The following is a 13,631-nucleotide window of genomic DNA, read 5'->3' as shown; positions in this document are numbered from 1 at the left end:
CAATGGGAAGGGGTGTGACCAAACAGACAGGGGAGGAGCTATGCTCAAAACCACAAAAACTGTAACTTTAATTAAATATGCTGCCCTGGGTGCCAAACTGTCATTATGAGAGTCCAGTCAAGACAAAATGAAGTGTAGAAGAAAAAAATATTTCAATGCATTGGCTGCATAACTGCTTGCTTAATATCTAGATGGAGACAAAAAGGTTGAGACATCAAAAAATAAATTACTTTTTAAATACATTACTGGAATGCCAGTCAAAATCAAGTATAAGAAAAACAAGCAGCACTCCACTCAAACCACTTCTCCTTGCACTGCAGTTCTAATAATTTATATTCAACTTTATTAAAGTACCAAGTAACATGCTGAAAGTAGCAATCTTTGTGATACCCCCACTTGTAAAAATGTTTCTTATCCAAAAAAGACCTGCCGCCTGACAACAACTATCTACTTGTTTCATGGGGAAAATGTAATCAAAGTAAAAAATGAAAAGCAAACAAGAAACAAGCTCAAGATACATTGCTTAAAGGTTTACTGCACATGTTATGGACCACACATGATAGACTGGCATTCTGTTTAGTTTACAGGTAAAGCCTGCAAAGATGACTGCAAGTCTCTAACAAATGTAATGAGCTTCTCAAAATATTGTAATCCTGTCTTTTATTACAAATACTGTCATATGCATTCCAATACCGAAGGCTTATACATTATATAATTATGTAAATATTCTCTGCATCGCAACAACAAAAAGGGTTTCAATGTTGGTAATTCTTTAACAGTACGCTTATTAAAGCTTACTTGCATCTTACAATCTCAGACAAGTTTACCTAATGGTCATTAAAGCATTGCTACTTAAACACAGAGCAACAGGCACTTTCTGAATAATAATAATAATAAGCACAGAACAACAGGCACTTTCTGAATAATAATAATAAGCATAAATCAACAGTATAAAAATATGACCGAAACCAGAACATTCTGCAAAATCAAGGACAGATGAAAAGCTACTGTAGTACTTGTGTCTACCTTGGATGGGGGTATACTCTGCACATTTACACTGCATAACTGCTCCTTGCCTTGCTTGCACACATCCAGAGTCACTACATGGGGTAGTGGGGTGCAACAAGTATGTCACAATTTGAAATGTCTCTGGCTGACTGTGATGGCCCTGACACATTTGTCATACCTCTCAACCTCAGAGCAAGAAATCTGGACAAAGCCATACATAGACATGGGACAAAGGCCCCAAAATAAGGAACCTTTTTATATATTGCTCTTATAAACTTAGAAAGATAATAGAATAGTAGGTCTTGCATTGGTATGAATTTTCTGAAGGGTATGAAATCTGAAACTCAAATGTCTGTCATTATTTTCTAACTTCAGTCTATAATGATTTGCCACTAATTTGCCAAAAAACAAAAATTTTATGAAAAACAGACCAAAACTGTGATGCAAAAATATAAAATAGCCACACAATACACCTGGGAACCTGTCAAAGAAGGGACACTTTTAATATTAGTACTGCTAACTTGAGCAGCTGACAAAGTAAAGACAAAGTAAAAGAATCTACATGCATTTCTGAAATAAAAGTAATCTATATTACAGTTATTTATTAATTGTAAACCCTCTGTGTTTTCTTCCAAATTTGCCATTTTGCAGAGGGATTATTAGGGGAAGAGCAACATTTTGAGCCAAAATCAGGGACAGTTGAGAGGTTTGGATTTGCCTAATTCTATAAAGCAATTTATTTGCACGTACCTCTCATCCTGTTAATGCAGGAAATATGGACAAGGCCAAATATATTGAGGGAACATATAAACAGTACTAAAAATTGCTCTTGTATAAACTGAGACAGTTGCTAGAATAATAGGTCTTGCTTTAGCATGCATTTTTCTGAAGGTTATGAAGTCTGAAACTCAGTGACTGTCATTATTTAGTGACTTAATTCCTAAATGATTTGCCAGAAAACCACACATTTTATGAGGAACAAACCCAAAAATAAGAAGCAAAAATCTATTCATTCTGTGGAAATCTGGACAGTTGAGAGGTATAGTTCAGCCGGGGTTGCCTTTGAGTTTGCCGTCCTTCCCCCTCACAAAATTATGGTCGAATGGAGCCTCCCCCTGCAGCCATTCCAATGAACCATTACTTGGTTATTTCACCCCATTTACAATAAACACTAATGTGCATACTGCTTTACTTCTACGATGATTTGGACTTCATTTGAAAGTTTTATTTTACATTTTACAGCACAGACATTAAGACATCTGCTAAACAAAGCAATGCAGTCTCACAATGAAAATAGACAGCATTAAAATTTCTCTGCTCTTGAAACTCACATTCATTGAAACAGCATTGAAACCCACATTCAAAGAAAATACGTTTGGCTAGTGGCAAATAAAGATTAACTTTAGGCTGTTTTCAAATGATAGGCCCCTTGCACACAAAACATACATGTGTTCTGTGATGCACTTTCGTGATTGGATTAAATTGTATTCCTTGTATAATACAGTGTAGTTGTTAGAGGGTGTTTTAAATTTATTGTTATGAACATTTGTTCCAGTTAGCAATGAAACAAAATGAATGCACCGGTAATGACAATACTGACCACTTAAGAACATTTCCATCATAAAAGTCTACTCAAACTTCTACAATCCACCAATATCAGGAAATATGCACAATCTTTGCAGCAGTAAAAGTCATCTAAATTCCACATTAAAAAGATCTGTAACTAATGAAGAAGTTACTACTAGCAAACAACTTTATATTTCATTGTTTCATCTACAAATAAAGTGCATGTTGCCCTTGAGGAATAAATTGCCTATATTACTTTAAAAAAAATGATAAGCCAGTAATATTGCAATAGGGAATGGATGGCAAATAACGGACGGGTTCACAGTTATTAGATATCTTCACCAAAGAGGACATTCTCATGATGGCATTATCCACCCCATTTACAACAGTACAATATCAACAATGCATCTACATACTGTGAGAGTAGAACCCACAGCCTTCTGCATCAAAAGCAAGTACACTACCTGTTGTGCTATTAACAACACAAGCAATCTCACCATAAGCAACACCACACTTCTCTTCCCCTGCAGCTCTCAGCTCCTTGTAAAATCTACAGACTCAGCTGTATCTCTCAAATTTGCAGCACAAGAAATCTGGAAAAAGTCAAAATGTATTGGAGAGGGACAAAAGCCCCAAAACCAGGGACACATTTTAAACATTGCTTGTATAATCTTGGAAATTTGCTAGAATAAAATATGGCGTTATCACAATACCTTTCACTGACAAGTCTTGAATCCAGGACCCTGTGCAAAACAGTCAGAGCAACATACCAATATGCCAAATCAGCTGTTTTGTGAAAGAAAGGCTACCATTTAATGAATACAGTTCCCACCATAGCTGCCAACTTCTTAGCACAAAACACCTGGACAAAGCCAACAATGGGGGAATACAGCCCTCAAACATATTCAGTGAATTCAGTTCTCAACATAGCTCTCAACCTTACCACAAAAAACCTGGACAAACCAGTAATGGGGGAATACAGTCCCAAAAACAGGGACACATTTCAAATATTCATCTTATAAACTTAGAAAATTGCTAGAATAAAAAAGGTTTTGTGTTGCTATGTACTTTCTGAAGAATATAAAGTCTGAAATTCAAATGCCTGTCAATTTTATTTATTTAACATTTATTAACCAGAAAAGTCTGACTTGGAACAAAAGCCAATTTTCAGCAGAGGCCCAGGGAGAAATACTGCAGACACATGTCTTTGTGACATGGGAGGACACCAGAGCAAACCCACACAAACACAGGGAGGACATGCAGACTCCACACAGAAGGCACCCCAGCCTAGAATCAAACCAGAGACCCTCTAGCTGTAAGGCAACAATGCTATTATGACACCATCAACTATTTAAGGAATTAAAAACTCAGAAACCACAGATTTTATGAGGAACAGAACAAAATATGAGGCAAAAATCTGCAAACATTTCACAAATGGTGGTGGGTAAAGAATTCAGGCTGTTGTTACCTACACCCAAGGTACAGGGTTCAAGCCCACCAGAAGGTATCCTGAGTTCTCTCTACCCACCAGTATAAACCACCTGGGCATTACACACACACACACACACACACACACACACACACACACACACACACTACAGCTTTCTCATAAATGCAGTAATGCTCACACGCTTCTTCATTCAGTACAGCTTTCTCGTACCTGCAGGATTCCACATAGCTTTCTCACAGCTTCTTCATCCTGTACCTGCAGTAATCCATATAGTGCTTTCACCTGCAATCACCCACATAGCTTTCTCCTGCAACCCATAGCTTCAGTAATCCTGTGTTCTCGCTGGAATGCACACTTCCAGTTTCTTGTCTCTTTCGAATATTCCAAGACTGCTGAATCTGCAGTCTGATCCCCTTCCAGTCTATGCAGTTAGCACTGCATAGACTTCTGGGGAATCAGCAGTCTGCTTCCTTCTTCCTGAATCCAGACTGGTAAGGCAGCAGTCCAGATTCACTTTGCATGGAGCCTAGTGGAGGATTTGTAGGACTGCACCATTGTGGTTCACAGCTGGGGGGGGGAGGCTGCAGTCCTGTAGTCCGATATCATGAGCTGACACTGGTCTGTATGTGTATTCCTGTAACCAGCCGTCTACCTCTTCCCACCCCTTCTCTGTCATCAAATAAACTTCCTTGATTCAAAGTAGTTTCCATAAGACAGGTTTCCATTAGCAATAACATGCTTAGTACCTCATGTGTTTCATAATATACCTGTCTCATAGATATAAGGATTGAAGAACTGCAAGTATCATGACAAATGTGTAAATCATGGCAGCTGAAACATGACCATAAGACATATTTTTTCTATACTCCCATCAGATTAAGACTTAGTTGTAAGTGTATATTGCTTATTTGTGTGAAGGTTAGCATGGAGCATCACAGAGTACTGTTAATTCCCATTCTAATGTCAACACCTCAATATATGATTATGCATGCATTAATACTTTGCATCAGCTATGCAAAAGAGCTTGCAAGTGGTGTGCTTCAGGGACAGAGTTAAAAAAAATTACAACAAAGAATTCTTTGAGGTGGCTCTACAACATCTATATGCTTTTTATGGACTTTTAAAAACCAAGGTATCTGCATTTCAGAGTGATGACTTTATAAAGTCAGTCCACTAATATATGCCTGTACCCTAATGGTTACACTTACAACTATGTTACAGTGGTGCTTGACCATTTCACTTATAATCCATCACTGTTATTCAGGAGTGCACTGTCATTTCAAAAGTGTTTTGTATTGTCCATGCACATTGTGCAAGCAGAAGCCAAGACAGCTGACAGTTACACAATACATGGTTACTATGTACATGTGATCATCACAGGCTGAATTGTCATAAAAGTTTGCTTAACAATACAGCATTTTGCCATTGTAATTTTTACTATCACCCCATACTGTGAAAAACATATATGTCTCTCACAGCAATGCAATGTACATGAACAACAGAATATAACACAGGATTATGCTATTAAATGGGACAAGCACAGTGCTTTTATGTTGGCCTGTCCAGACACAGACATCTGTCCCAAAACCTGTGATGCACTATAGCTGATGTTCCAAACATTGAAGCTTTATTATTTACAAAAGCACATTTTCCCATCATTGAAATCAGGCTTCTTCTATGGGGCTTGTTGTTGCACAATCTAGAAAACACAGTATCAATAAGTTAGGTAGAAGTTTCAGGTCTCACACTGGTGAACTTGTCTGTGTGGTTCTAGTGAGAGATGAGTAAAGCCTCACCAACAGATGTGTTGTGTCTACTTCCATTACGGGGAAGAATTTCAATTTTGACACAGCTTCCTCTCTGCTTTATCCACATTTTCTCACAATAATATTCTCTGCAATACTATCATGAGGTCATCCTGTCAAAAGTGCAGTCTCTCCCCTTAAAAGGCAGACTTATCTTGTTGTCTCTGTGGCTAATTCTGTGTTCTATAAATTGCATAACTAGATATGCAGTAGATTCAAATCTCACAGTGATATACCTATGTGTGGGGCTACAATATCAAATGCATTTTGCTTTCTAAACAGATGTGCTGCACAAACCCCTACTCATCGGAAAGGATTAACTGGTATAGGATTCTCCCATCACCTTAGCCCACTTATACCACAAACTTCTTCTCTGCAATATAGGGATGAAGTCATTCTTTTATAAGTGCACTGTCTCACTATAAAGTTCAGACTTCTCCTGTGGCTCTTGCAGCTAGTCCTGTGATCTCTAGATTGTGTAACTAGATCTGTAAGAGGTTCAATTTTCACAGTGGTGAACTTGTGTGTGTGTGTGTGTGTGTGTGTGTGTGTGTGTGTGTGTGTGTGTGTGTGTGTGTGTGTGGTTCTAGAAACAAGTAAATAAAGCCTCACTAACAGATGTGCAGATGCGCTGTGTCTACTTCCACCCAGGAGAAGAATTTAACTTTGGAAACAGATCCTACTAAAATTTATCCCACTTTTAACACAAACATAATCTCTGTAACACAGTGATGAGGTCATCCATTCATAAGTACACTTTCTCATTATGAAATTCAATCTTCATCAGTGTCACTCATGGCTAATACTGTGTTCTTTAGTTTTGTATAACTTGATAGGTAGTAGGTTCAAATCCCACTGTAGCGTGTGTGTGTGTGTGTGTGTGTGTGTGTGTGTGTGTGTGTGTGAGGCTTCAATGTCAAATGTGTACAGATTCTTGAACAGAGCTGTTGTATCCAGTTCTACTTAGGGAAGGAGTTTAATCTGTGAGAGTAATCTCCCTATCCCCTTATCCACCTTTTCCCACAAACATCTTTTCTGCAACATAGAAATGAAGTCATCCTTTAATAAGTGCACTTTCTCATTATAAAAGTCCAACTTTTGTGTGGCTTGTGATTAATACTGTGCTCTCTAGGTTCTATAAGTAGGTTGCTGAAATCCAGCATTGCTTAAATTGTATGACAGTATATTGTCAAGTACAACTGGCTCTGTAACAATACTCCTTTTTTTAAAGTTCCACTTAGGAGATATATTTTTACTGGCAGAGAGCTACTCTATAAATTTCTGTTACCCCCAGGCAATACCCAGTTTTGGAAACATTATATTTTCATCATACTTTTAAAAATGAATTACATCACAGTTGTAGTTTGACTTATCCTGTAGGGCGTGCTGTTGATACTGTGCTTCCTATACTGTGCAACTAAAGAGGGAGGGAGTTTGAATCCAGGAATGACTGACTACTGTGAGTGTGCATCTGCCATGCTGTGCAGAGAAGGCTTCTAGTCCATATAGTACATGTAGTTATGCATTTTTACTGTGCTCTTGAACCAGCTTTTTAGAAGAACATCACTGTATTAAGCAATGGCAATGTCATCTAGTCAAATGGACAATGTTACAATTTTAAACCAGCATCTTGTATGGTGCATCCAATTCAGGCAGTGTTCTATACCTTGCAAGCTTAGATGGTACTCAAATCCAGCGATTACTACTTTGTTTCATTTGTATCAGTATGATTCTGAATGTCCATGTAGGTAAACCTACTTTATAGCTGGGGATTCCTGTCCTAAGAATTTCTGCACATTTTTTACACAGAACTACTTTATTGGATAATGACACCATTTGATGACATTTGGCTTTCCAAAGAAAACTGCTAAGACTTTTCTTGTGGCATAAGGAAATGTCACTGTATTCTGTATACTGTTGCCTTAGTGAGGCATATGTTGTAATCCTTGCTTATCCATAAATTGTGCATGATTACCACTTCTCATCATGATGACTGAATAACAGCAAGCAAGGTTGTGTGAGAAACAGACATATAGGGACATTATTTTAAAGAATTTACAGGCACATATATCCCTTTGCATCAATAATGTAATGACATGGCTTCCAATACTCAAATATCTCACATAGTCAGGTGTTTAAAACCCACCTTGACTGAGTGTAAGCATTGCTTTTTCTTATGCTGTTATGCCTGTTATAATGTGTACAGTTACAGTGGGAGGAGCCTCCCCATTCATTTTTATCTGATAGAAATTGTTTCCCACACAGTCCTATGATGTAATGATTTCACATAGGTGGAGTCTCACAACTGTGTTAATACTTCCACTGTGGTACATGTGATTCATACACGTTGTTAGTTGGTGGGCTTATGGTGCTTACTGTTCAGTTCCAGAAAACAGTAATGTTATATGAATGTACTGACATTACACAAAGAATACTTTTGAGAAATAATTCTAAAATCATTCTTTTATCTGCTGCCATTGAAAAAGATGTTTTGTGAAAGTTGTGGTCTGAGTGGTCCAGCAGCACATGCATTCAGTAATGATGTGTGTAGCACATCTACACAGATAGCGTGCTCCAACATTGGGACAATGTTATTTTGAAAAATAACAGGAACAGCTTCCTTGGGAAAAAATATTGATCTTGCACTGCTCATATTTGTAGTTATAGTTACTTCTGTCATCATTCTGACATGTCCTTTATTATTTCACACATTCATTTTATGTCTTCATGAGATGATCTTTGCTATGTCATGTGAATGATGCAGTCAATACACAGTGCTGTCAGGAAGGGGTGACTTGGGCAAAGAATGTATTTGCATCACAGTCAGATGGCAACATTTTTAAGGCATTACAGTCCAAAGTGGATGGACATGAATATAAAACACATGCTTGTCTAATACATTTCAAGGTAATATACCCCTGTCTATAGTCGCAAAATGATAATATACAGTAAAACAAACCCCTTTCTTATGTGCATGACTCAAAAGCTCTAGGGCTGACTTCTTCTTGTTTATACATAATGAAGTGGAGAACACAGCAATACTGTGAGGTTTGACACACACATACCCTCTAGATACAGGTGTTATTCAGTAAATGCAGTCTATGTAGATAGCCATTAATGCATCCACTGCCCTTACTATCTGTTATTTCATCTTAGAATGTTGTTAACATAAACTTTTTTATTTAACACTTGTTTACTGGTAAAGTCCAACTTGAAACTAAATCCAATTTTCAGCAGAGGCCCAGGTGGAAAAGCTCCAGATACATGCCTTTGTAATGTAGGAGGAAACCAGAGCACCCAGAGGAAACCCACATGAACACTGGGAGGACATGCAGATTCCACACAGAAGGTACCCCAATCAAGAATCAAACCAGAAAACCTGTTGCTATGAAGTAGCCACGCTAAATACTGCACCACTGTGCTGTCCCAGCTGATAAACATCACATTTACTATCCTTTGTTACAATGTTGCATTGTATCCCTCTCACATCTGTTGTTAGCATGTCAGTTTTTAGTTATGTGCATATGTCATGAATTGGGAACAGTATTAATTATTAATCACATAAAATAGAAATACTTATGTTTAAATTGTTTCATTGTGACATAATCCCATATGACTGTATTAACCGAGTGCATTTTCTCCATTTACCCATGCCTCATACATATGTCTGCACTGTAAACATTGTATGCTGTGTACATTCTCCCCATTTAACATCCCCTACATCTTAATAATTGTACTCAGCTTGCCCTTATTCCAGATAAGTTGCCCAAGCATGCTCGCATAATAGGTTTTCCTACATTCAAGCAGTTTTGTTTACATTGTGTGCTTGTGCTTCCCAGCACCATTTCATGGCCAACAACACTGCTGCTGACCACAAAATGATACTTGGAAATGTGTAAGTGGGACGTGCAGCATGCATACAACAGCACTGGTGGTCATTGCTCTAACACTGTAATAATGTAGGCTTGTTAATGAAGCCTATGGAAAATTGTGATAAGATTGTGCTGTATATCTGGCTACCTTCCATGGAAGCGGATATCACACAGACGTGTTATCTATTTTTCCTTGAAGGGTATATGTTATTTTTGTTAATGATGCAATGTACTAGAGAGTTACAGAAATTTTTTTCTGTTGGCAATTTTTTTATAAATTCCTTTCTTTGTTTGATGATGGGGAGATCAGGGATCCTATATTAAGTTGTGTGTGCTAATACAGAGCCCTACATTTTTCATGTCTTTTGTGTATAATGGATAGATACAGTCGTAGATATTTTTGTTTTGTTAACAATAATTTTTGGGTTACTTATGTATTTTTTTCTTTTTATGTTTCCTCTCGTACAGGATTATGGTGTCCAAGACATCTGCACCCCTAAACTGCCACACAGTGATGCTGAGAAGAATTTGATCATTCAGACACTGCATTACCATGGGTCATTCCTCTTGGAGAGAAGCAAAAAAGGCAAGTTGTTCCATGACCATATCTGGGAGCAGGTGGTCAATTATATTAATACAGTCAAAGGCCATGGAAGTACATATTCCAAAATAAGACATAGGGCCAGTGATATGAACAAAGTAGTCAGATGTTGGGCAGCTGCAATTGCCCGTGAACATGTTACTACTGGGGGTGGTTCTGATACCAAACCACCACTAACTGAAACAGAGGAGTTCCAGATAGCTGAGCACAGGGTTCAGACAGAATCACTGATGTTGAGGCTGACATGGAAGACAACCCAAGTTTGTGTACAGCAGAATTTCCAGGTATTTAATTTAATAAATAATTGTCATTGTACATAATATGGGTCTACTTTAGAAGACTGAAAACCCAAAAGACTGAATCCCAAAAGAGTGAAAATTCAAAATATTAAATGAGGGTATTTGCCCCTTCTCCCCTGTTGTGCAATCTTCATGTTCTTCAATCTTCATATATATTTAGCAGGGGGTGTGGGGGTACAGTCCCTCACATGATGGGTGCAGGGGGCCTTGCCCTGCATTAATAATGTGTGCAGTGTTTTGAATTTTCAGTCTGTTGGGATTCAGTCATTTGGTTTGTCAGTCTTGTGAAGTAGACCGTCATGATATAGAGAGAGAGAGGGAGAGTGAAAAGTGGAATAGAAGAGACATTGAGGGAAAGGGAGAAGGTGGGGGAAGGGGGAAGTCAACTGAACCGTAAAAATGTTACTAAGATTATTATTCTGCAGCTGTAAAGGGAGATGTTTTCTGTTTCTTCCTTCATTTGATTTGTGATGCATATCATCTGTGTTTAATTTCCTTTTCTTGTATTTAGACACATCTGGTTCAGTTTTTGCATGCCCACGTGCACATGGTAAGCACACCTCCTGCATTCTTATTAATGTTCAATAGGTAGATGTATGTATACCAAAAAGTTATTTGTTTTCATTGCATTTTCATCCCTTTAGCATCCCTTGATTTTTAATATGTGTATTACAAAACATAGGTTTGATCACTGTTTATTCTATTTCTTTCTTTGCTGTATTGATTACTTGCTATTATAGGTGATCCTGACAGTGGCACTGTGGAACTACTTATCACCTGATGTCAAAATATCGGTAGCCTCTGATGACAATAGCAGCAAAAAAGAAGCAAAGTCTGAGGGTGCAGAAAGTCATTCTGACACTGTTGTTTGCCTCCAGGATCTTATGTCCCTATTTCAGACACAGTCAGTATGCCTACACATATCCATGCCATACCCATGACACAGATACCTCAGACAAAGGACACATTGAGGATGACAAAGTTGATCAAGGTAGTGTGGTCCAGCTGCAGAACTAGTTGATTATCCCTGAAACTAGTGTGAGAGTTAGATGTCATGCAGGTGGGTTGGTAGAAGTGCTCAGTCGAGGTCTGCTGTCCACCCTCCTCCTAATAATGATGTGTCAGTAGATGCCACATAATGTATGTGTTGGGCCAGCATGTGGCACAGACATGCTCCACAAGGGTCTCAGAAGAGGTAGTGCGAATACTAAATGTTGTGCATTCTGACATGCAGGACTGTCTGAACCATGTGGGTGTCTCCTTAGACAGGATGAATAATCACTGGATTGGGCAGTGTCTATAATGGAACATCTGGTTGACATCCACATGGCCGGGGAGCTGCTACATCATCTGGTGCTAGTTCATTTGGCCTTGCAAGATACCGCTCCTGTAGTAGCACTACTTTCCCTGCTCCATCAGTGATTGCAGTGTCCACACCCAAACGTGATAGACCACATGGTCATGATCCAGGACATAGTTCTAATTAGAGCTTATCCTACAGACATCAGTTATGTTCAGGCAGCACTCCATATTCTAGCCATGGCCATGTAACTAACAGTGCAACTCCTGGCAGAAGTAGTTTTCATGGTCGGGTACAACAATGCTAAACTGTCTAGTCTACCATGCAAGGCTTATGTCTGCAGGCAGCTTCTTTGGCTGGTGATTCTCCCTCAGACTCCGCATCTTTAACTGCTGGAGCTGCTCGCCCTGCCTGTGGTACTGGGAACTGTGGTCCTGTCCCTAGATATCCTTGCTGAAGCTGTTTCCTTAGAATGATATTGTGCAACATGGAACAGACTTTGAATGTTTTGGCAGAGGGTGCTGGGTTGTACTGCAGGGTACCTCCAGATGTGTCTAGACACCATAACTTATCCAGACTCTGCTACACTTTGCTGTGAAGGAAAGGTTAGTTTGTTTTTATTTTTTGTATTACTGTATTGCCTTTCTATATTTTGAATACTCTAGTTTGTTTTCTTTACCTTGTGTTTTGCTTGCATTCTGTTTTAACAGCATATTAAAACTTCAAAAGAGACCACAGCTCTCTTTGTTCTGAGTTGGGCAGAATTTTTTCCCACCCTCCCACCCATTTAAGTTGTCTTGTTAAATACCACTGTCTTTCTAGTTGCCCGCCTCTTATGTTAATCTGACCATATATCTAATTTCTCTCTACTTTCACTGGCTTATGTGAGTAATCACAAAATCATCATTTTTGAAATCCCACCCCTTCAATTATTTAAATTTATTGGCCATCCTACAGTATTTCATAGTACCAAAATACAAAAGTGACCACCCCTTTCAATCCATCTTGCTGTTTTAAAAATAGTAACTCTCCACTAAACCTTAACTTTTTAAACAGGTAAAACTCAAGTTACCTACTTTCACATCTAACTTCTCTAGTGCACACTGCAGAGTGCATTCTTTTCAATCTTACCTTTAAGCATCCTGTGACTAGCACTTTCTCTAATACCTGCTGGAAAGCACTAGGAAGCCTTAAACTCATACAAACACTGAACTCTCCTTGTTAACAAGGAGAAATTAATAGTAGGCACTAAACAGCCTATAATTGCAAAGTACCTTGCTAAGGAAACAGCTGCTATACTTTACAAAGAAAAAAAAAAAAAAAGCCCCAAACCAGGCATGTCCAAGGGTCAGCTTCCGGTGATTTCTCCTGTCCACCTGGTGAATCTGGGCATACTGGGGCAATGCAGCAATTGCCTCATGTACACAGACAACCCTCTCCTCCTACCACCCAACACTACAACCTGTGAGAGATGCACTTACATAGCCAAAATGGAAGCAAAGCTCTCTCCACCCAAGATTGTGCTAAACAGTCAAGAGGAGAAGGTTAACACCCACACTACACCTCAAGCAACACCACCAACACCCACATATAGCAACACTAAATCCACATATGCAGAGGCCCTTAACTGTAACCTGCCCAAGCAACAAAGACCTCTGAAGCTGAAAAGCAAACACCAATCACAACCAATGTGTCACATAGTTCACAACACCAGTGTGCCACCCAGCAAC

This window comes from Protopterus annectens, chromosome 5.part0 (assembly GCF_019279795.1).
Source record: "Protopterus annectens isolate FY-2018-M chromosome 5.part0, PAN1.0, whole genome shotgun sequence".
Classification (NCBI taxonomy): domain Eukaryota; kingdom Metazoa; phylum Chordata; order Ceratodontiformes; family Protopteridae; genus Protopterus; species Protopterus annectens.
The sequence above is the reverse complement of the archived record's forward strand: the minus strand, read 5'-3'. Positions refer to the sequence as shown.